The sequence below is a fragment of the Furipterus horrens genome, unplaced genomic scaffold (assembly GCF_987537825.1).
Source record: "Furipterus horrens unplaced genomic scaffold, mFurHor1.1.pri manual_scaffold_10, whole genome shotgun sequence".
Taxonomy (NCBI): domain Eukaryota; kingdom Metazoa; phylum Chordata; class Mammalia; order Chiroptera; family Furipteridae; genus Furipterus; species Furipterus horrens.
In genome coordinates this window covers 64,606,592-64,629,582 of record NW_028327180.1, presented here as the reverse complement: position 1 = coordinate 64,629,582, position 22,991 = coordinate 64,606,592, and the positions used below count along the sequence as shown (strand labels likewise).

General features: G+C 40.1%; 1 protein-coding gene and 1 pseudogene across 1 annotated transcript in view; one reads left to right on the top strand and one right to left on the bottom strand.

Annotated features, from left to right (window-relative positions):
- The window catches only part of CHSY3 (chondroitin sulfate synthase 3), a 335,828-nt gene that overhangs the window by 273,862 nt on the left and 38,975 nt on the right, over positions 1-22,991 (bottom strand). The gene's annotated exons all lie outside the window — the stretch shown is intronic.
- Positions 9,777-11,256, top strand: LOC150000518 (keratin, type II cytoskeletal 8 pseudogene; annotated as a pseudogene).

The window sequence follows — 22,991 nt, the reverse complement described above, 5'->3', positions numbered from 1 at the left end:
TAGGAACAGTCATGGAAGGTGGCTGTCAGCAAGCCAGGAACTAACACTAGGACCCAAGGTGCCTACACTTCGATCCTGGACTTCCAGCTTCCAGAATTGTGAGAAATAAATTTCTATTGTTGAAGCCCCAGCAGCCCAGGTGGACTAAGATACTGACTGGCCAAGTCCTTGGGATACATCTAGCCAAATGCTGCTCATTTTAAGCAGAGTATTAAAGGGGTAACATCATTTGCCCAACAACAAATGGCAGTGTTTATCAGAAGTTGGCGTGAAAACCTGATTTCTGAGAGCCATTCCAGAGCTTTATTTTTTTTAAATAAAATAACAAGCACCACACCAACACGCAATCTTTTAATTCCTATTCCTAAAATGCAAACTTCCCTTAAATCCAAGTCTTTGTGAACACATATACCCAAAGAATTCAAACTAATGTTGAAATTTAGAATAACAAAAACTTTTAAGGAAATCTTTAAAAATGTGTGTGGGGAGTTGGAGGCATGGGGCAATGTTTTCCATCTTACCTACCACTCTCTCTTGGGCCAGCTCTGCTACATATATTGTGCTGGGAAACCATAACAATACTGCAGACACTGTGGCTATAGGGGTGGGGTAGCTCCACTAGCCAATCACCCCAGAGATGATAGAGAAGGTCCTACTCTTTCTTCTTCTTTTTTAATATTTTATTTATTTATTTCTAGAGAGAGGGAAAAGGAAGGAGAAAGAAAGGGAGAGAAACATCAATGTGTGGTGGTCTCACATGCCCTCAACTGGGGACCTGGCCCACAACCCAGGCATGTGCCCTGACTGGGAGCTGAACTGCAACCCTTTGGTTTGCAGGCCAGCGCTCAATCCACTGAGCCACGCCCACCAGGGGCTACTCTCTCTTCTTGATGACCCCAGTACCAAGTTGTTTTGAAAGCCCCCACTGGCTTCCCAGCTCATTCTCAGGAAAAGCTACGTCCTGACAACAGAGTCTGATACTACAATGCTCTGCTGGCACCCCAGTGTGTCACTGACCCCCAGGCTACTGCACTTGGCTTTGCTCCCTCCTCTCACCACCTCAACCACCCTGCTCAGACTGTGAGTCTCCCAGCACGCTGTCACCACAAAGCCTGTGTACACTTTCTCTGCCTAGAGCATTCTTTCTTCAGATATTTACAAGATCATTACCATACTTCCTGTAGGTCTCTGCTTACATGTAACCTCAGACAGGCCTCATCCTGATTTTTCTCTACAGCACTTGCCACGGAATAATTTATTTGTTGGATTGTTGCCTGTCTTTCTGAACTAACATGTAAACTCTCCAAGGGCCAAGACTTAGTTTTCTCATCTTGGAATCCTTAGCACCTAAAACTCTTCCTGGCATATAATAGGCAGAGATAATTTTGAACAAGTAAGTTAAATATACAAAGCTTCTGTTAATGCTCTTCAATATTTATGAAAATGTCACGCTAAAATTAAATTTTAGATGGTAATGACCAATATCCATTTGTGCTCTGGCTGCAAAGGAATTATTAGTATCAGACTTGCCCCTTGAATACCAATTCATGCACTCACTCATTCATCCATGCAGAAGTCATTTAAGGAGGGCCGACTGTGCACCAGACAGGTGCGGATACAGGTGCAGCAGTGAACAAAGCAGATTTTTTTTGGTAAATCTCCTGCCATGAGCTTACATTCTATGTATTGTCAAAAGAATATGCACAATACCAGTCACCTACAGCTTTGATGAGATGAGAACTATTACTTTTAACTATACAGACATAGTTGTGACAGAAATAGGTATCAGCACAGATGGCTCCTGGCATCTGTGTGGCCTGGCAGCCTGACAGTTTCTAGCCTCTTCTTCCCATCCTCTATCTGTCAACATGCACACACAGATACACAGACACAGACACACACTCCTTTCACCACTGTACAGCCACCAGCATGGACATTTGCCTTTCACACTGCAGCCAAGAAAATCTGCACGGCTGCAGCCCCTGATTCTGGTAACGGGACTGTCACTGTTCGTGGTGTCCAGACTTGCAACATGGCAGACACTAACATGGCATTCTTGTGAAACATGGAAAGGGGCTTTTCAATTTTCAAAAAAGACAGCTTAAATTGGTAAAAATGAAAGCCTCTGAATGACTGAATCTATACTTTTGATTGCAAACTAAACAAATTTCAAAAAAGATACCCATATTTGAATGACAAATGCACAGGCAGTGGGAAGGAGGAGTAAGAATCCTTTACTTCTAGAGCTGTGTTCGATCACAGCTCTGAAAAGTAAAAAAAGAAAAAGAAAAAGAAAGAGAAAGAATGAAAGAAAGGAATAAAGAAAGAAGAAAAGAAAGAAAGAAGAAATGTTTATAACATGAACAGCTTGTATGGAGAATTTGTATGGAGAGGAATACTCTTCATATCAGTTTGAATTTCACACATACCAGAATGGCTAATAACCTGTCTTATGTCAGTAATTAAGATTATTTCTAAAGTGATTAAAATTCTGTGCATACTATTTGCTATACACGGGGGAAATCACGCTGAATAACTCAAGCCCATATTGTTCAATCATAGCTGTAGAAATAAGGAGAGTTGAAGACCATGCAGTGTTTCCAGCTGGGAATCCCAAATGGAACAGAGGCACGAAACATTGGCAGCATGAAGTGGGAGCTGTCGTAATCTCCAAGCTGCACATGGATGCACTTGGGCTATGCTAGCCACAGCTCCGAGGACAGTTAGAATTACTCCCTTCTCTTTCCTGAACCACTGTCACCTCCTCCTGCTTTCTCCTTCACAACCAGGCAAGAGCTTGATGGGTGGCCAGGAGAGGCCATGGAAGATAGAATTCCATCTATCCAAGAACACCCCTCCTCTCCTATACCACTGTACACATTCGGACTCCAGCCAGACCTGCAGTCAGTCACTCTGGGGTGATGTGACCAGCAGACACATCGGATTTACTTTTCTGGAAGCAGGTTCTAGCCCACATAGAAATCCAGGCTCCTGAGGAAGAAGCTGAACCTTGTCTCTTCCCATCCAGCATAGTTCCCTATTGCCCATGAGGTGGGCCTAATGGAGAAATTACCTTCCTATTCTACTCTGGACTACCACACATGTTCTGAGAGCTGAGGGTAGGGGAATGAAGTACTAACACGACTCAAATTTTCCTCACAGGTGCATTACAGGGAACACACACACACACACACAGAGAGGGAAGGAGAGAGAGAAGGAAAGAGAGAGATGGAGAGGGAGAGAGAATAATTTCTTAGCGTTTTTCAAATTATTAAATGAAAAAAAAAAACCTAATGTTACATAGGACTCAAGATCAGCTGGACCAATACCATAGAAGAAAATAAAAATGTGTATTTTCTGCGTCACATTAACATCATAAACATTCAAGTGATGATTAAGGGCAAGTAACACCAAGCAGAAGGTTGTAGACTCTGTTCAGTACGGCTCTGGGCTTCATCCCAAACACAACTAAAAATAGGTTGATTTAACTGCTGAGAGAGGGCTGCATTGTGAAAAACAGCTGGGAAAGGACTCCTCCATGTCTCTGCCAGTTATTTTCTCACTGCATCGCACCTCACTAATATGTGAATAGTACACACTGTAACCAGAACAGTATTAAATTTTATACCAACCTTCTGAGGAACAGCACAGAAATTAGATTTGGCTGTTCATTCTGACTTTTAAATCCAAGTGTAATGGTAAAGTTGCAACTTTTCTTTTTGCTTCTTTATCTATACAAAAAGAATTTTTAAAAATATTTGTTTTGCCTCCCTTAAAAACCAAGTGACCTATCAACCAAGGCAGTAGGTGAAAACAGTTTCGTAAACATTAAAATGCTATCAAGATAAGAATGTTGCACTTCCTTAGCCTGATAAATAAAATAAGGTCATACTGTTCTTTAATAACCAATAGGATTCTAGTCCATGATTCAGCAAAGAAGTCATCTCTTCCCACCACATCATAGTTTTGCTGGGCTGATTATAAGTAATGGTCAATTCTGGCTTCGCCATTGAAAGTTGGTAGCTGCCTTGAGTTTCCTAGAAATCACCTTGAGCTTAGGACAACTTCAGCAGCAGAACATACAACACAAAGCCCACCTGAACCTGGCTGCTTCAGAATGGCTACCAACACCCAAGGTTGCTGCCAATTGTTCACAATCTGTGTGTTCTAACTTCTCAGATAGTCAATTTATCCTTCTAGATAGTTTGGATAATTCTAGATAAGTTCTCTTTTTCTGCTGGATGCAATCCTTGAAGCCAGAATTCTCACAAAAAATTGAGAGTCCAAAATAAGGAAGAAGCAGGATACCTTTCCTTGACCAGAGAGAGAAGGCTGGTGTGGCTGGAGAACAGGGAGCAGGGAGAGCAAGGCAGGGCTGCAAATGCAGACAGGGGTCAGTCTATGTGGGATCTTACAAGCTATGGAAAGTAGTTTGTTTTTCATTTCGTTTGTTATGGGAAATGACAAAAGAGTTTTAAGCAGCGGAGTGACAGACCATATTTATAATCAGAAAAGAAAAATACAGCTTCGAATTGGAGAACAATCTTGATGAATTAGGAAGCCACTGCAATCGCTTTGGTAACAGGTGATGCTGGCCTAAATGAGGACGTTCAGAGGGGATGTGGAAAGAGGTGGATATTCTGGAGACCTTTAAGAAGCAATGTCAACAAGACCTGGGATACACTGAATTCAGGGAATGAGAGAAGACTCTCATGAATGACTCATGTTTATATGTGCAGTTGGCTTGGACCAGCGCTACTGACTGAAATCAGAGGCTCAAAGGCAGGGGATGGTGATGGAGGTCATGTATTCAGTCATGGAGATGTTGAGTCTGAGTCTTGATTGAAGGGGTCTCTTTGAGAAAAAAAAAATGCAGTGGGAAAGAGAAGAGAGTAATTGATAATGGAATTTCCTGAAAGAGTTGTTGACATAGGAAACAAAGCCATGAGGAAGGGGATGGTATACTATAAGGCAGGATCCCTCTTATGTAACTGAGGAAACATTGAAAAGATGGCTACAGAGAGCGGTGGATTCTAGGGTTGGGCTGAGGGAAGCTGAGTTTCCACGTGACAACTTTGCTTTTCTTTTGGATGGAAGAAACAGGGTCAGCTATGGAGAATGACATGATAAATGAAAAGTGTGAGAGTAGAGAAAGTTTGAAAATACTGGAAGTTTCTTTTAAAATGTTGACCAGAAAAACAAAGTACACTTGTTGTACAAGTTAACATCAAGTTGTGCTTCTATAAGAAAGTTTGGGCTTAAGAGGGTTATGATAGAAAGTGTTACTGAAATTGTAGTCCATGGTGTAAAGACACACACACACACACACACATGCACCCCTCCCCTAAGAAAGGAAGCAAAGCAAAAAGAAAAAGAGAGAGAGGGAGAGAAAGTAGGAAACAGCTAAATGATTAAGCTGAAAGAAAAAAAAAAAACAGTTGTGATCAGAAGAGGGACCAACTGAGGTCGTGCTGAAAATTAGGAACACAGAAGGCTGAGTGATGGCCACAGGGGTTTAGGGCTTGTGGGTGTCAGAGGTAAGTCTCAGGGCTGAGGGCATACAGAGTGCAGTGCGCTCATGTGTTAGATGGAGGGGATCATGGCTGACCATTGTTTCTTAAAAGAAGAGAGTAAGTGATTTAAAATTCTATTCTCAAATGAAAGGATTCAGCTTGGGCAGTTCAGACAATTTTGCAGGACTGTGTTTTCTATTTTGCTATGGTTTCACATGTATTAGAAGAGGTAATACACCAGTGTGAACACATCAGTCATTATCTCTCAACACAAACCCTTTTACCAGCATTACACACCTCCACTGCTTCTCCTGACTTTATACATTACAATTAGGAAAGTAAGCATCTTCAGCAACTGTGGCAATGTCTGAAGTACTAAATTTAAAGAGGGAAGGAAGAAAGCAATTACCCCTCTCGGTGTATTCCATGCATTAGTTGTAATTTCCACTGCCCATTTTCTGAAAACTCATGTCTGTACCATTTATGGGGAAAAGCAAGTCAGACTTGCCACAGTCAACCAAACTCTGGGAAGAATTTCAACTCAGAACACACTGTGGAAATTTTCTATGGGTTTGAGCAGCATATCCACTGGTGGACAGAGTATTCAGAGGAGCTTAGAAAACAAATTACAATTTGACAATTCAGAACATTAGACACAAATTATTACTAGGACATGACTATATGACTCCATTCCCTATTTATGCTAAGACTGGGAGTAGGGTCATATAAAATGTTCCATAAAAATCTGCTAAATAGATTCCAGGAAAAGAATAAACTACTTTACTTCTTAAACAATGAGACAAAGTGTACAAAACAACTGACTTGCTAAAACATTGATGATACAAAGTTTCACATTTACCAAATCATCAGAGATTATTACAATACATTGAAAGTTTTAAAACATTAAAAAAATGAACCTAATCAAAGCTAGAGTTGAAATTACTGTTTTTATCATTTCCATGTTGTCTTGTATTCAAGTAAAATGTTCAAACCCTTGCTCATCTCACTACAGTTGTCCATTTCAAATAATAAAATCTACAAATTGATTTGCGCCAATCCATCAAAAATATCAATCCTTGAATTATTTTATTTATTAAAAAACATACCAAGTATCAATACGATCCCAACATCAATAGCCATTTTAAAGAATATTAGAAAATAAAGTTTTGAAACACGTTTTCACCATGTTATTTTTGGTAAAAAACCTTCAGAGATTCTCCAACATTTGGGAAATCAAAATTAATTAATTCATTCAACTGTTTTAGTGAGTATCTCCTATGTGTCAAATGCTAACCAGCCTTCTATGGACAAAATCAGGAGAAATAAATCGATAAAGACAACAAAGGCAGCATAAGGGCCATGCCAGTAGGATGTGCCGAGGATAGCGAGAAGCTGGGCATATCGCTGTCTGTAGAGGGGGAAATGGTCCTGAAAAGCCAATTGTTGTGTGTTGTCATAAAACCAACTGGTCCATTCAGAGTTATTCAGGATTAGAGACTTCCTAGGTTTGGGTGAACAACAGAACAAGCGTCAGAAATGCTTAAACACTCAACATGACTCAACTCTGGGTCTGTGAAATAATCAAAAAAGATATCAGAGTTCTAAAGTGTTCTTAGAAAGTAAAAATATATTTATATGTATGTATGTATATGTATACATACACACACACACACACACACACATATATATATATACTGTATATCAATTCAGAGAAGGAAAACTCTGACTCCAAAAAACCTCCGCTGCCTTGCGGCATACCTCTTTAGGGGAAGGCTAGGGGAGTAAACCCCGACAGAAAATCCGGAGCCGGAGTCCCTAAGGCGGTTTGACGTTGTAGTCAACACCGGCAACTCCTGCAGCGCACCTGAAGCCAAGTTGTATTGACTCCGTCTCTCCCTTGGATCCTTCAGCTGCGAAGAGAGGGGGGGTCTGCTGCATGGGCAACAGCAGACCCTCCATATCACCCTGCCCAGGCTCTGTAGCTTCAGCTTCACTGGAGAGGACACTCCAGCGTCATCGCAAGATGTCGATTCAACACGGGAGGAGACAGATACCGTGTCACTCCCGAGTCGGACTGCACAGCCATTCTCGGCGGTGCAGATAGACTCTTAAGAAGCTACACCATCGTCTCTCGAGACGGACGGCTGCCGACTGTATATCAATTACAATAACAGGATAAACCATACCTTAAACTGGAGTAGTACCCTCTTATCCGTGGAGGATACATTCCAAGATCCCCAAGGGGTGCCTAAAATCTCAAATAGTACCGAACCTCATGTATACTCTGTTTTTTTCCTGTACATACATACTGATGGTAGTTTAATTTATAAATTAGGCACAGTAAGAGATTAACAATAACCAACAATAAAAGAGAACAATTATAACAATATCCTGTAATAAAAGTTATGTGAGTATGGTGTCTTCCTCTCTCTCCCTGTCTCTCTCTGCAAATCACTTACTGTACTTACCTTTTTACTTAAAAGAAGCACTTTATGACATCTCTTTGGCACATCCAAATTGCCAGCATCTCTATTCTTTAACTTTGGAGTCATTATTAAGTAAAATAAGGGTAACTTAAACACAAACACTGTGATACCATGACAGATCTGATAACCAAGACAACTATTAAGTGACTAACTCCCCATGTATAAAGGGATGAGTCACATACAGGGCAGCATGGAGGGGGTGACATAGCATTTCATCATACTACTCAAAACAGCGCACAGTTTAAAACTTATGAATTATTTCTTTCTGGCATTTTCCATCTAATATTTTTGAAGTGCAGTTGACTCGGGAAGCAAAACCAAGCATAAGGGGAACTAGTATATGACAAAATACGTAAAAAGTAAAACTGTGATTGAAAAACTTTACAAATTTATTATTGCCCTCAGCATCTTTCCCATGCTGGTGACAGAAATCTTAATGCAAATAAGTCTAAAAATGCTATTTATGGAAACCACTTCTATTTAAATTTTGCCTCTTTAGCTGTATATTCAAACTGAATAACAACGAGCTCAGCTATTCCAGATCATAAATATGTTTATTGTTCTGTGACACATCTCATTCTTTTACTTGCAAATTAGAAGTTTCTTTACTGAGTTATAATAAATACGAATGTGAAAAAATAGAGAAGAGAGTATTTATGCTCAAGCTTTTTGTTTATAGCATCCAAACTTCAGGATGTAAACCATAATTCAAAATACAAACTCTAATCTCAGAGATAAATTTAGGAAATATGAAGGTTAAGCATCAACAAGTAACAAATTATTATTGGAAAATGATGAAATCGGCATTGTTCCAATCATTTGACCAATATTATTTAAGTGCCTACTTGGCAAAAATACCCAAGAAATATACAAAAAGAATTAAAAAAATAAAATCTTGTTCATAAGAAGATTCACATCTAACATTAACTATAATATTAGCACACAAGTTAGAATATGAAGCAAAATATGTCAAGTCTCACAAAAGAAATAAGGTTGTAAGTAAATGGACTAGAGAAAGCACATCTCATTGGGGTTTATCCAGGAAGATTTCACTGAAAAGGACAGGATTCAAGCTGGCTTTGAATGTTGAACAGAACTTTGCTATGTTTGGCCAACAATTTAGGGTAACAACTCATTTATTTAGGCTAGTAGGGAAATATTAAGTGCTGTGTTTTATTCTTTCAGGAATTAATCTTTACACATTTCTTTAGCCATTCAAAAATGATCTTTCTCTAAAAGAAATTCTGTCTCTATTTTCTCAAAAAAAAAGAGAAAAGCACTGAACACAATTTAACATGGAGATTATATGACCTATTCTTCACAGTGTGTGGTTCATCTTCTATTTACTTTTGATTTCTAGTGGACTACCTACTTCTCACTACATCTCTTCTTCTTTCTCTCTCTCTCTCTCTCTCTCTCTGGTAATAAAATAAATTAAATTAAATTAAATAAACAGAAAGCAACCTTGTTAGTAAAACAGGAAAACATAAAAATCAATGAAGTTCTATATGAAGGATAAGAAATAAAGCTCATGATTTTTCTCTAAGGTTGTTGTGACAACTACTTGGGAATCGCAGTGTCTTTTCTTAATTTACTTTCAATTCTGTTTTGCAGGGTCAATATAACTGACTCTTAATTTGTTAATAGGTAGAATTTCTCTGAATGTAGAACCAGCAGTAAAGTAAAATTTAATGGAGAAACAATTCAACAAAACGATATAATTGAGCAGCTTTTCAGCTCCTTCGTGAACCTCTGTCTGGTTTGGCCTCCTTGCCTCCACTCCAGCCTCCACCATGTCCACAAGGATGACCCAGAAGACGGCCTACAAGGTGTCTACCTCTGGCCCCTGGGCCTTCAGCAGCCGTTTATACTCGAGTGGTCCCAGCATCAGCTCCTCAGCCTTTTCCCGGGTGGGCAGCACCTACCGGATTGGCCTGAGCGCCAACATGAATCTGGCTGGAGGTTTCAGCGGAGCAGGGAGTATAGGGTCCATCAAAGCCATCCAAGTGAACCAGAGCCTGCTCAGCCCCCTGAAGCTGGAGGTGGACCCCAACATCCAGGCTTTGCGCAACCAGGAGAAGGAGCAGATCAAGACCCTCAACAAAAAGTTTGCTTTCTTTATCGATAAGGTGCGGAGCCTGGAGCAGCAGAATAAGATTCTGGAGACCAAGTGGACTCTTTTGCAGCAAAAGAAGATGACTCACAGTAACATGGACAATATGTTTGAGAATTACATCAACAACCTTCGGCGGCAGCTGGAAACACTGTCCCAGGAGAAACTGAGACTGGAGGCAGAGTTTGGCAACATGCAGGGGATGGTGGAGGACTTGAAGAATATGTACAAGAATGAGATCAACAAGCACACAGAGATGGAGAATGAATTTGTCTTCATCAAGAAGGATGTGGATGTAGCTTACATGAACAAGGTAGAGCTGGAGTCCCGCCTGGAAGGACTGACCGATGAGATCAACTTCTACCGGCAGCTGTATGAAGGAGATTCGTGAGCTGCAATCCCAGATCTCTGACACATCCATGGTGCTGTCCATGGACAACAGCCACTCCCTGGACCTGGACAGCATCGTCACCAAGGTCAAATCCCAGTACAAGGAGATTGCCAACCGCAGCCGGGCTGAGACTGAGACCATGTACCAGATCAAGTATGAAGAGCTGCAGACACTGGCTGGGAAGCATGAGGATGACCTGCGTTGCACCAAGACCGAGATTTCTGAGATGAACCGGAGCATCAGCCGCGTCCAGGCTGAGATTGATGGCCACAAAGGCCAGAGGGCTGCCCTGCAGTCCTCCATCGCTGATGCCGAGCAGCGTGGTGAGCTGGCCGTCAAGGATGCTCAGGCCAAGGTGGCTGAGCTGGAAGCTGCTCTGAGAACCGCCAAGCAGGACACGGCCCAGCAGCTGCGTGAGTACCAGGAGCTTGCGAACGTCAAGCTGGCCCTGGACGTGGAGATCGCCACCTACCGCAGGCTGCTGGAGGGCGAGGAGAGCCGGCTGGAGTCCGGGATGCAGAACATGAGTGTCCATACCAAGACCACCAGCGGCTACTCAGGTGCGCTGAGCCCAGTTTACGGCAACCTCAACTACGGCATGGGCTTCCAGGACAGCTTGGGCTCTGGGGGGAGCTCTGGCTCCTTCAGCCGCACCAGCACCAGCTCCTCCAAGTCGGTGGTTGTGAAGAAGATTGAGACCCGCGATGGGAAGCTGGGGTCTAAGTCATCTGATGTCCTGCCCAAGTGAATGACTGCTGCGGTCTCTCCCATCCTCTGAGCTACACAGGGGGGTGGAGGGCACAGGAGGCCTACCTGAAGCTCAGCCCCACCCAGTCCTCAGCTCGCCCTTGGGGTGGGGGAGTTTACTGCCTTTTACCCATGTCCCTGACTAGAAGCCAAATCAAGTGTTTTCCTTTTTCCCCAAAATAAAGTCTCACCTGGCCCTGCCAAAAAAAAAAAAAAAAAACAACAATATAATTGACAAAGATGTGAAAGAAGCCTGGAGGACAGCTTTCCAGGGCAGGCTTGAGGGCCATCCACTTGGTGCCTCCTTGCTCGCCTGCTGGCCTTCCCTGCTGCCCATCTCCCTCACACAGCTCCCTGCCAGACACACTACTCCAGGGGAAGGCCCAACAGGAAGCAGGCCTGGTCACAGGGCTTCAGAAGAAATCCACACTGCCTCCTTAGAATAATCAACCGAAGCTTTCATTCAAATATGGGCAGACGACCAAAAATTACCAGATTTCCAAGGAAAATCAACAACGTGAGCAAGAAAAGACAGAAAAAAAAGTGCTAATTCAAGCAACAAGAGAAACACACACAAACTAAGTAACACTCAAATATTCAAGAAGGGTATCATGCCCATAAAAATAACCGGATGCTCTGAGAAAAACCACCTGAGAACATGTAAAACCTTTAGAAAATTGTAAGATTGTCAGTTTAATATAAGGTATGGAATATAAATTTGAAGATATTGCCCAGGATGTAAATTTGAGAAAGACAAAGAGAAAAATATGAAAGAAAGGTTGATTCTAAGAGAGAGAATCAATATAGCAGGTAAAATATCTGACTAACAAGCATTAATTTTTAAAAGAAGTGAAAAGATGAAGCAAAGGAATGTATCAAATAATAAGGGGAGAAATCCCATATCTGAAGGGCACAAGTATTTATACCAAAATGAATATGAACCTAACAACACCTAGACACATTATAATGGAGTCTTGTCATGCGGTATTGTATATTTATATCCACGTTTGTTCTCTCAATGGTGCCAGATAGGGCTCTTTTCATTAGCCTGAGTTAGAGTAGCAGAAGAAAGTCAAATTTAATATAAACATAAACCCTTAGTGCCAAAATGAAGATAAAAATACCATCAATGCACACTATGAAAAAGGATTTGTAGTAGTTCAGAGAGGATGACTAATTGTTTAGCTGTTACCATCTGCTGATGATTATACAAAATTACTAATTTAGTAAATGAAAAATTGATGAGATTAAAAAATATTCTTAGAATACCTGTGTGTATGTATACTAATTTAATCACTCTTTGAGTGGAGGTAGATTCTAAAAACTATTCTTGAAGTTTCCATGGTACTCTAACATACCTGAGAATTAAGTGGTATAGACATCACTGGTTCCTATTTATACCCTTACAATTGTTCCTAAAATATGTTAGTCATGGTGAAGACCTTATATATTATTTCTTGCACTAACATTACACATTTGAATTTTTCAAAGATTTGACAAAAACATGAATAATAATATTAACTCTCAAAATGTGGAAAAGGCATTATAAAAAACTGAAAATGTTATATTTATTCTCATACTACCTTTCTACCTGATTACATTTATTTATATAAACATGTATTGCTTCAATATAATTACTTCTCCCATATTGATACTAATTATTAAACATTACAAAGCAATTTACACTGAAATGCTTCAGTATTTAATGTCAAATAAAACATTTCCTATATTCTGCTTAAATGTACCTTTTTTAATGAAAATAGAGCATAGATTAATGCAAAATTTATCTATGAGTACTTACACAATTTCAACCTAAACAAAAAATTTACATAAATTTATAATTGTGTTTGAATTGTTAGGTTTAAGACATATATATTTTTTACTTTCAATCCTATAATTTTATATTTTACCTTGACCTAACTTTGCATAATGATATCCTCATCTGAAAAAAATCTTTTTTGGAATTATGTTTACTCCCCAAATCCTCTAAACTGTACTCAAATTTATTCTTTAGGAAGCAGCTATAAAATTAAAAACAAACATTTCTAGAAATCTTTATTTTTTCTAAAACAAAAAAGTTACTTCAACTATGCTACTTCACATCAACCCACCTACTTAAAGACAAAAGAAAAAGTGGGTGAACAAAATAGCAATAATCATGCAATATTCATGAGGGTGAAAAATTCAGCCCAGCACCTCATCATACCTCACTAGTCAAGGTGTACTTCTCTGAAACTATTTGAGTTACTGCTAATGTGGGAAGGCTGTTAAAAATAAGTTTTATGACTCGAACATTTTTATAATTCCACTTCTCTCCATGTCTTGTTCTTTTTTCTCTGAGAGAGTCAGAGCCTTTTAGATCTACAGAATTTTTTAAAAAATTTTTTTTAAGTACCAGCTAGTTGAAGAATTTTTTTAAAAAACTCACTGGCCAAGTTTGAGAACTGGTGCTCAATGACCAGCATTATTTTTCCTTATTAAGAACAGAAACTAAATCAAATACCCACAAGCATTTTTATATGCCCTGCCATCAGTAAGGTATTATGCTAAAGACTGTGAGGAATAAAAAAAAAAAATGAGTGAGAAATACTTAAGTTTTATTTATCTACCCATCGCTTCTCCCACACTCCCAAATGAAAAATCCACAAGTTTAGTCTCTCTTCTTTCTCTGTATCCTCAACATATAATAGAGTTTCTCAAATTTATCCAAACAAAAGTACCTTTAAGGGCAGAGGATGTGTGATACACACTCTTAGGGATTGATGGGATAAGCTCAATGCCTAAAAAATAGGCTTGTTTTATGTTAAAACTTAAGAAGTCCCATAAAGTAAATGCTCGATTTTATTCCTTAACATAGTTTTATTTCATTATAACTTTTTTTCCCTTAAAAGTTCAAGGAAAGCTGAGACTTTGAAAAGCTGGACCATATTTATCCTGTGGCTTTTCTTGGGGTGCCCAGGCCAAACTGAAATGAACAGACTAGAGATTTGGGGGTTTTTGCTTCCTCCCAGCAGGCACAAGTGCCATGTCCCACATTCCTCCTGTCCCACAGCCTCCAAAGGCCCATCTTTTCCTCCACAGCCCAGGGCAGCAGCTCATGGACAGCTTCAGTGTGCTTCACTGACTTAGGATATTGAAGTAATCAGGTATTTAAGTAGACATCTGTTTTTACTGAAGCACAACATTTTCAATTTAGTTCATCTGGGTAGACAAATTCAAAGAAATAAAAAGAAAATAACAGACTTCCTACCATGGAATATTAGACTACTAAAATTACTACTTGACATCAGCATTTGCTAAGAAAATGACAATTTTCTTAATCTTGCTGTGTCATTCATTTTGTAATTTTTTTAAAAAGCCATTGTTTGGTCTAAACTATGAATGCACACATTTTAAAGAGTACAGAGAAAGACTTTTTGTTCGCCTTACCTGTGTGTACTGTGACTTTATAAGAAGCATGCATTACTTTTGTAATTTAAAAAGAAGAAGAAAACCACAGAGCTTGGAATTTTCATCTGTAAGAAGTGTATTGATCTAAAAAATTAGATCCAATAGTTACAAATATATGCTGTAGTCAACAGTTCAAAATACCAAGTCCACTTCATTGTTCCAAATGAATGAATGGAAGGCCCGCAGGCAATGTATGAGACCATTTTCACACATAGTTTGTAGTTCTATTTAAGCAAGTTAAACAGAGCTCTTTCTCATTATATCTTACACTATGGGTCCAGACCAGCTAGTCTTCTCCCTTCTCCCACCTCGGCCAGCAAACTACATGGGTACTTAGATGAGTCATTTATCTTGGTCCAAGGAAGCAGACCTCTGGGTTAGAGGTGCTGACGACTCTCTCAGATTAATTTCAGGGGCCCTTTTCCAGCAACCACAGGAGAGAGAAATTGTAGAATCAGTGTCGACGCCAAGAGGAAAACAATAGTTCTGTGACCATCACTTAGCACTTTCCAAGTGGAAACCTGAAGTTTAAGAATCCTCAAAGAGCCATCATGAGAAAAGAGACTTCGCATTGAATAGTGGGAGAGGGTCACAGAAAGTTACTTCGCTGCAACCCTCATGCACATGTGTCCCCAGCTCTGAGCACCCTGCCTGGCATTCACCTCATTTCATGAGATTTCCAGCTAATGCCTTCCAAATTTTATGGCAATGTTTAATACTTAACTCTACAAACCTCATTTTTATAGTTGCAAACCGCAAACATGGAAAACCATTAACATTTGAATTAACAATAATTTAGCAATATTTTAGTGTCACAATTGTTATTTTGCAATGTATTTAGGGGCTCAGGTTCTTTTGAGTCCAGCCTGCCTATATGGGCACCATTTGATGAAGCAATTACTCCAGCAGTTTCCTTTGTTTGAACTATTGCAAAAACCTTTCTCATCGTGGACACTGACGATGTTTTAATCTTCATTTTGGTGTTAATGCATGATGTCCATATTCAGGCTGATGCTTTTCTGCTACCCTTCTCTCATGATAATGGAAAGAGTCCGATTTGGCTCCAATGATATAAATACACACATACTGCATGGCAAGACTCAATTCTAATGGTGTCATCCAAGCAACCCATAATCTCTTCATATGTCATTATATATTTTTCAATTATCATCAAAACAAAAATATAGAATAACTTCTGTGGAGAACTTTCAGACCCATAAGAATGCAATTGTTGATTCCCAGAGGTCCAAGAAAGAACCCCAGTGGAGACTTTCCATTGGAGGCAGGATAAATACAAGGATCAAATGAAGCTAATCTGGTAAACTTGTTATCCACTCTATTAGCAACCTGCTGTAAGGGAAGAAAATGTTAGACATAAGTTCTACCTCCCAAATCCATCATCAAATAAAAGATTACTTAAAACATTCAAACCAAAGAGTGTGCTCCCTCCCTGATCTAGGGAAGTAGAGTACAAGGAGCACAGGCCTGAAGTCAGAGCTCTGGAAGGTCACGTAACCCCTCAAAGTATCAGTTTTCCTCACCTATAAAATGGAAATAAAAATCTGTACCCTCAGGGCTCTTCTAAAAACTAAATAAGTTAATGTATTTCATGTTATGTGTGGTGTCTGGTTCAGTAAATGAGAATACCTTCTTTCATTCCAGCTAATCAAGAGCATATCCTCTGAGAATAAACTTTTAAATAGTAATTATTTAATGTTATTATTATACGTAAAGTCAGAGAAGGAAAACTCTGACTCCAAAAAACCTCCGCTGCCTTGCGGCATACCTCTTCAGGGGAAAGGCTAAGGGAGTAAACCCCGACAGAAAATCCGGAGTCGGAGTCCCTAAGGCGGTTTGACGTTGTAGTCAACACCGGCAACTCCTGCGGCGCACCTGAAGCCAAGCTGTATTGACTCCGTCTTTCCCTTGGACCCTTCAGCTGCGAAGAGAGGGGGGGTCTGCTGCATGGGCAACAGCAGACCCTCCATATCACCCTGCCCAGGCTCTGTAGCTTCATCGCAAGATGTCGATTCAACACGGGAGGAGACAGATACCATGTCACTCCCGAGTTGGACTGCACAGCCATTCTCGGCGGTGCAGATAAGACTCTTAAGAAGCTACACCATCGTCTCTCGAGACGGACGGCTGCCGACGATACGTAAAGAAAGTCTATATTCAAGAATAGAGGGTACATTTACACAAATAAAGGCAGATATTTCCTCCTAGGGGAAAAAGGAAGACTTTGTGGAAGACATTGAGCATTAAAGTAGCATAGTCCTTGAAGGTCAGTCTACATACATGGCTCTAAGACAGTGACATCTGACTTCCTGTAGCTCCTAGCAGTGTCTGCTGTTTGCGCAGCCACCATGACACCTGACCTCACACCAGAGAGGGGCTGGAGCATAATTCTGGGCCTTGTCCCTGGCAGCCTGGCCACACCCTGGTTTTCTGGCTTGAACAGAATTCTGTGAATTGCCCAAGATCCTTTAATAAGTCTCCTCTGTATAAATTAGCCAGAGGTGGTACTTTGCTTTCAACCAAGAATCCTGACCTATAAGCCATCCAAGAGTACTTGACTTTTACTCTGTAGGATATGTAGAACCAAAAGTCAATTAGAGGCAAATTAATTTTCTCCAAATGTGGATTGCATTTAGAAATGTTATTTCTTTTACCTTCTAAAGAATTTTATAAACTTGATCAAGTTTTCCCAACATTTTACATATTTTATCTAATTAATGGTTTAAAACAATATAAATACAGATTATCTTTTAATTTGTACTTTGCTAGAGCTTTGAAATCCTGAATTTTTTAAACCATCAAATAATTTTTTTGCCAAAAGTTGCCTTTCAAATCAAATAAGAGGTTTTCATAGATGCAAAAATTCTCAACAAAATATTAGCAAACTGAATTCAGCAATACATTAATAGATCATATAAGAATATATGATCTATGTATATTGCAGCATTATATACAATAAGCAAGATATGGAAGCAATCAAAGTGGATAAAAAAGTGGTGGCACATATATACAATGGAATATTACTTGACCATAAAAAAGAATGAAATGTTCCCTCTTGCAATAGGATGGGTAGACCTAGAAGGTATTATGCTGAATGAAATAAGTCATATAGAGAAAGACAAGTAGTATATGATTTCACTTATATGTGGAATCTAAAGAACAAAATAAACAAAAAATTGAAGTAGAGTGACATTTGACAGAGGAGAAGGGGCTAGGGGGATGGGTGGAAAAGGTGAAGGGACTAAGAAGTAAAAATTGGTAATTACAGAACAGTCACAAAGATGTAAGTTACAGCACAGGGAATATAGTCGATAATATCATAATAATTACGTATGGTGCCAGATGGGTACTTGAAATATCGAGGGGAACACTTTATAAAGTATATGATTTCCTAACCACTATGCTATACACCCAAAACAAATACAAAACATTATTGAATGTAAAGTGTAATTGAAAAATAAATTTTTTTAAAAAGAGGTTGTCCCCAGCCCTATTCCCAGATCTCTGCAGTCAGAAAGTGCTCTGTAGCTATCTGGTTTCAAAAAGCACTGAACAGGATGCTGTCCTGCACCAACTCTGTAGACAAACGCTGTCTAAACAGAGGCCAGTGATTTATGAGCTATTTAAAGTGAACACCTGAATGTGCCAAACTCAGTTTAGTTTGAGAGCTGTGAATGTCGTGTTCTAACACTTATTTTAAAATGCAGTATTCCCACTGATTGACTCAGAATTTAATAAAAAGCAAATAAATCAAGAGTATCCCATCTCATTTTTAAGTACAATTTTCATTTTTCTTTTTCATCCATTCTTCCTTTTCCTCCAAGCAATGCTGTTTGTGAAGAATCATCACATGTAGCTATTCCTTATCCTTGTTGTGGATAAATGAACTCTGAAAATGCAAACTGCGCCAAATGAATATTTTGTGCAAATGACAGTGTCAAAAAACAACCTTTTAACTGGATGAATGACAGACTGACCTCAAGAGTCATGTCTGCTCTTCTTTATTTGACGCAGGAAAATGGGTGTTCTGAGATAAGGCTGTGTAGCAAGTCTAATTTAGGGACACAGGATAAAGATACAGACTGCTAAAAATAAACAAAAGCTTTTTTTATTTTTTAGTTTCATAATGCATATATGACCAATGTGTACACTAAAAGGAAAAATGATACATAAAAATACGTCTTTTATGGATGTGATTTTTAGAAAGAGAAATTATTTAAACATTAAAAGGACTGCTCAAAATAAAATATTTCAAAAAGTTTACCTCAGAAATGTGCATTTGAATATTTAAATTAAAAATTCTCTCACACCCTGGCTGGTGTGGCTCAGTGGGTTGAATGCCAGCCTGCGAACCAAAGGGTCACCAGTTTGATTACCAGTCAGGGCACATGCCTGGGTTACAGGCCAGGTCTCCAGTTGGGAATGCACAAGAGGCAACCACACATTGATGTTTCTCTCCATCTCTTTCTCCCTCCCGTCCTCTCTCTCTAAAAGTAAATAAATAAAATCTTTAAAAAAAAATTCTCTCACATTAGCCCTGATCAGTGTGGCTCAGATGCTTGGTGCAAAAGGGTGCAGGTTCAATTCCCAGTCAGGGCATATACCTAGGTTACCGTTGGATCCCTAGTCAGGGCATGTGTGGAAGGCAACGAATCAATGTTTCTCTCCCACGTGGATGTCTGTCTGTATGTCTGTATATATGTATGTCTCTCTCTCTCTCTCTTCCCCCAACCCCTCTTCTGTCCTTCTAAAAGCAATGAAAAAATGTCCTCAGGTGAGGATAATAAATAAAATAATTTTCTCACATTAAAAAAAGATAACTGCACAATTGAAAACATGCTGCAACCAAGGAAATTCTATCTTTACTAGAAATGTACTTCTTAGTACAGTAGTTAAAATGGCTTTTAGTATATTGTCTTTCTTTAAAGCCCAGCTGTTAGTGTGTTTCATTTAACATGAGAGTCTAATTCTTAGTATAAGATTCTTATTATGCCCATCATCCAGCAATGAATCCCCCATGTTTCTTTTTATTTGTCATTTACCCACAAACAAAAGCACTCTAAATTTCATTAGAGTACCAACATTGTTTTATATATTAACATATTCTTATCAAGAATAATAGTGCAATGTACTGTCCCCAAAGGCCTAATTATATTGCAATATGTAAATATGTTGAATTGAGATAATGATGCATATTACATTTTTATCCCATTCTTTTCACATAGCATTATATCATAAGTATTTTTCTATTTTATATAATAAATATAGAAAATCAATTTAATGGCTGCTGCAATTCTGTAATATGAATATGAATACACAGTGGTTTAACTATCCCTCTTTATCATTTATGTTGTCTCACATACTAAATATTACACACAAATCTAAAATCATCTCTACTGGGGACTTCCGGCCAAGATGCAGGCTTAGACGGACGCGCTAGGTCTCCCTCTACAACTAGAGAGGAATACAACTACTTCAAAACAAAGGATAACTAGAAATTCCAGAAAATAAAACTACACGGAAGCCCAACATATGAAGTTATAAACCAGCGGCGCCCTTTGGGCAGGTAAAAGTGAAAGGGGGCGGAGCTGTTTGCGGTCGCACCTGGGACAGCGGCGGGGAGAACAACCCCGGCTGCAGTCGAACCCCCGGCAGCTCGCGACCCCAATGCTGGGGAAAGCAGCCACCACATCGCCTTGAACAGTGAGGCCCAGGGGGGCGGGAGGACGGATCCCGGTCTCCTAGCGGAATAACTGTGTGAATCCATCTTGGACCCCCGCCCCCAAAGAAAGCACCACAGGGCTGCGAAATAGGTCGCGGACAGGCGCCGGTCGCTGAATTGTGACGCGTACACAGGCACTGCCCCCTACAGCCGGCCCAAGAAAACAAAAAGCATCTGTCAAAATGAGGCAGACAACTATAGAAATCCCGACGGCGCAGCTCACCAGGCAACAGATGGAGAACCTGACAGATGAACAGATAAGAAACCTGTCAGGAGGAGATCCAAGATGGCGGAGGAGTAAGTGGAAGCTACACTAACTTCCTCCCAGAACTAGTCTGGATTTACAACGCAATTTTGGAGAAATCATCTGGAATAACCAACCGAACACCAGCTGGAGAGAAGTCTTATAACCACGGAGAGACAGAAAAGGCCGCTACATCACAACGTGACCGGTAGGGAGTGCGGAGACGCGGAAGGGCTGGCTGGGCTCACACGGGTGGCTGCTGAAGGGACTGAGAAACAGCTCAGCAGCCAGGGATTCCCCCTGAGAAGGGCAGGGTCTAACCCCCCAGCTGGGCTTCCCAGCCTACAGCGACAGAGTGGAAAGTAAAATAGTATCAGCTGTGAAAAGCGGAAAGCCACAGGCTTTCTTGCTAGCCGGAGAGAAACAGCTGGAGAAAAAGAGCTCTTAAGTGGATCGCATACGAAAATATTTTGGCCACCACTTACCCTGGGCTCAAGCAGAGGGAAGGCAGAGAGGACTGGAGACACTTGGGGAGAATTTGGCACGGTGGCTTTGAGGGGAGAACTGGAGGAGCAGCTGACTGGGTCCCAGTGCTGACTCATCCCCAGTACTGCGGGTAGACCATTCCCCTCCAAGTGGCGTCAGCCTGAGGGGAAGCAAAAGCCCTGCCTACAGGAATTAAGCTGCCACACCCACAGTTCTTAAGCCTGACAGCTAATCACAGATTGAATAGATTAACAATCAAAGAAGACAGACAACAGCAGTAGATCCCTGGAAGTCTCCAACAGGCTGCCTAGGGCCAGACTGGTACATGATCTGACGCCACCAGAGGCAGATCCAGGAAGTGCAGATCATTCCAAGAAGCACCAACAAACAATAGGAGTCAAAAAAATGGGGAGACAGAGAAACAACCTCCCATCAAAAGGAAAGGTAGAATCCCCAGAAAGAGTGCTAAATGAAATAGAGGGGAGCGAACTATCAGATATGGAATTCAAAACATGGATTATGGAGAAGCTGAATGAGCTCAGCGGAAACTTCAAAGAACTCCAGAAAAACTACAAGGAACTCACAGAAAATTACGTGAGCATGAAAAAGGACATAGAAGCTATCAATAAGAGCCAGGAGGAAATGAAAAATACGATCTCTGAATTGAAGAACACAGTAGAAGGAATTAAAAGCAGGCTAGAGGAAGCAGAAGATCGGATCAGCGAGCTGGAGGACAACCTACACAAAAACTCCCAGACAATGCAACAAAATGAAAAAAGACTGAACAAGACTGAAGAGGTTCTAAGACAGCTGCAGGACAACATGAAACGTAATAATATCCGTATCATAGGAATTCCAGAAGGAGAAGAAGAAGAGCAAGGGATAGAAAACCTCTTTGAAAAACTAATGACAGAAAACTTTCCTAACATGACGAGAGAAAGAGTCACGCAAGTCCAGGAAGCACAGAGGGTCCCAATGAAGATGAACCCCAACAGGCCCACCTCAAGACACATCATAATTAAAATGCCAACATTCAAAGACAAAGAGAGGATCCTAAAAGCAGCAAGAGAAAAACAACTAATAACATACAAGGGTACTCCAATAAGGCTATCATCAGATTTCTCAGCAGAAACACTACAAGCCAGAAGGGAATGGCAAAAAGTATTCCAAGCAATGAAAAACAAAGGCCTACAACCTAGAATACTATACCCAGCAAAGCTCTCATTCAAAATGGAGGGTGAAATAAGGAGCTTCCAAGACAAAAGAAGGCTAAAAGAATACATCTCCACCAAACCAGCAATGCAAGAGATGCTAAAAGGTCTGCTCTAAGAAGATAAAGAAATAGAGAGAGACAGAGAAGAACACGAGTACAAAGGGGAAAAATGACAATGAATAAGTACTTATCGGTAATAACCTTAAATGTAAATGGATTAAATGCTCCAATTAAAAGACATAGGGTAGCTGAATGGATTAGAAAGAATGACCCACATATATGCTGTCTACGATACCATAAAAGTCCTAGAGGAAAAAATAGGCAGGAAAATTTCAGATATCCCACGTAGCAACATTTTCACTGATATATCTCCTAAGGCAAGGGAAATAAAGGAAAGAATAAACAAATGGGACTACATCAAACTAAAAAGTTTCTGCTCAGCTAAAGAAAACATCAGCAAGATGAAAAGGAAACCAACCATATGGGAAAATATATTCGCCAATGACATCTCAGACAAGGGATTGATCTCCAAAATATATAAAGAACTCATACGACTCAACACCAAGAAGACAGACAACCCAATTAAAAAATGGGCAAAGGACCTGAAC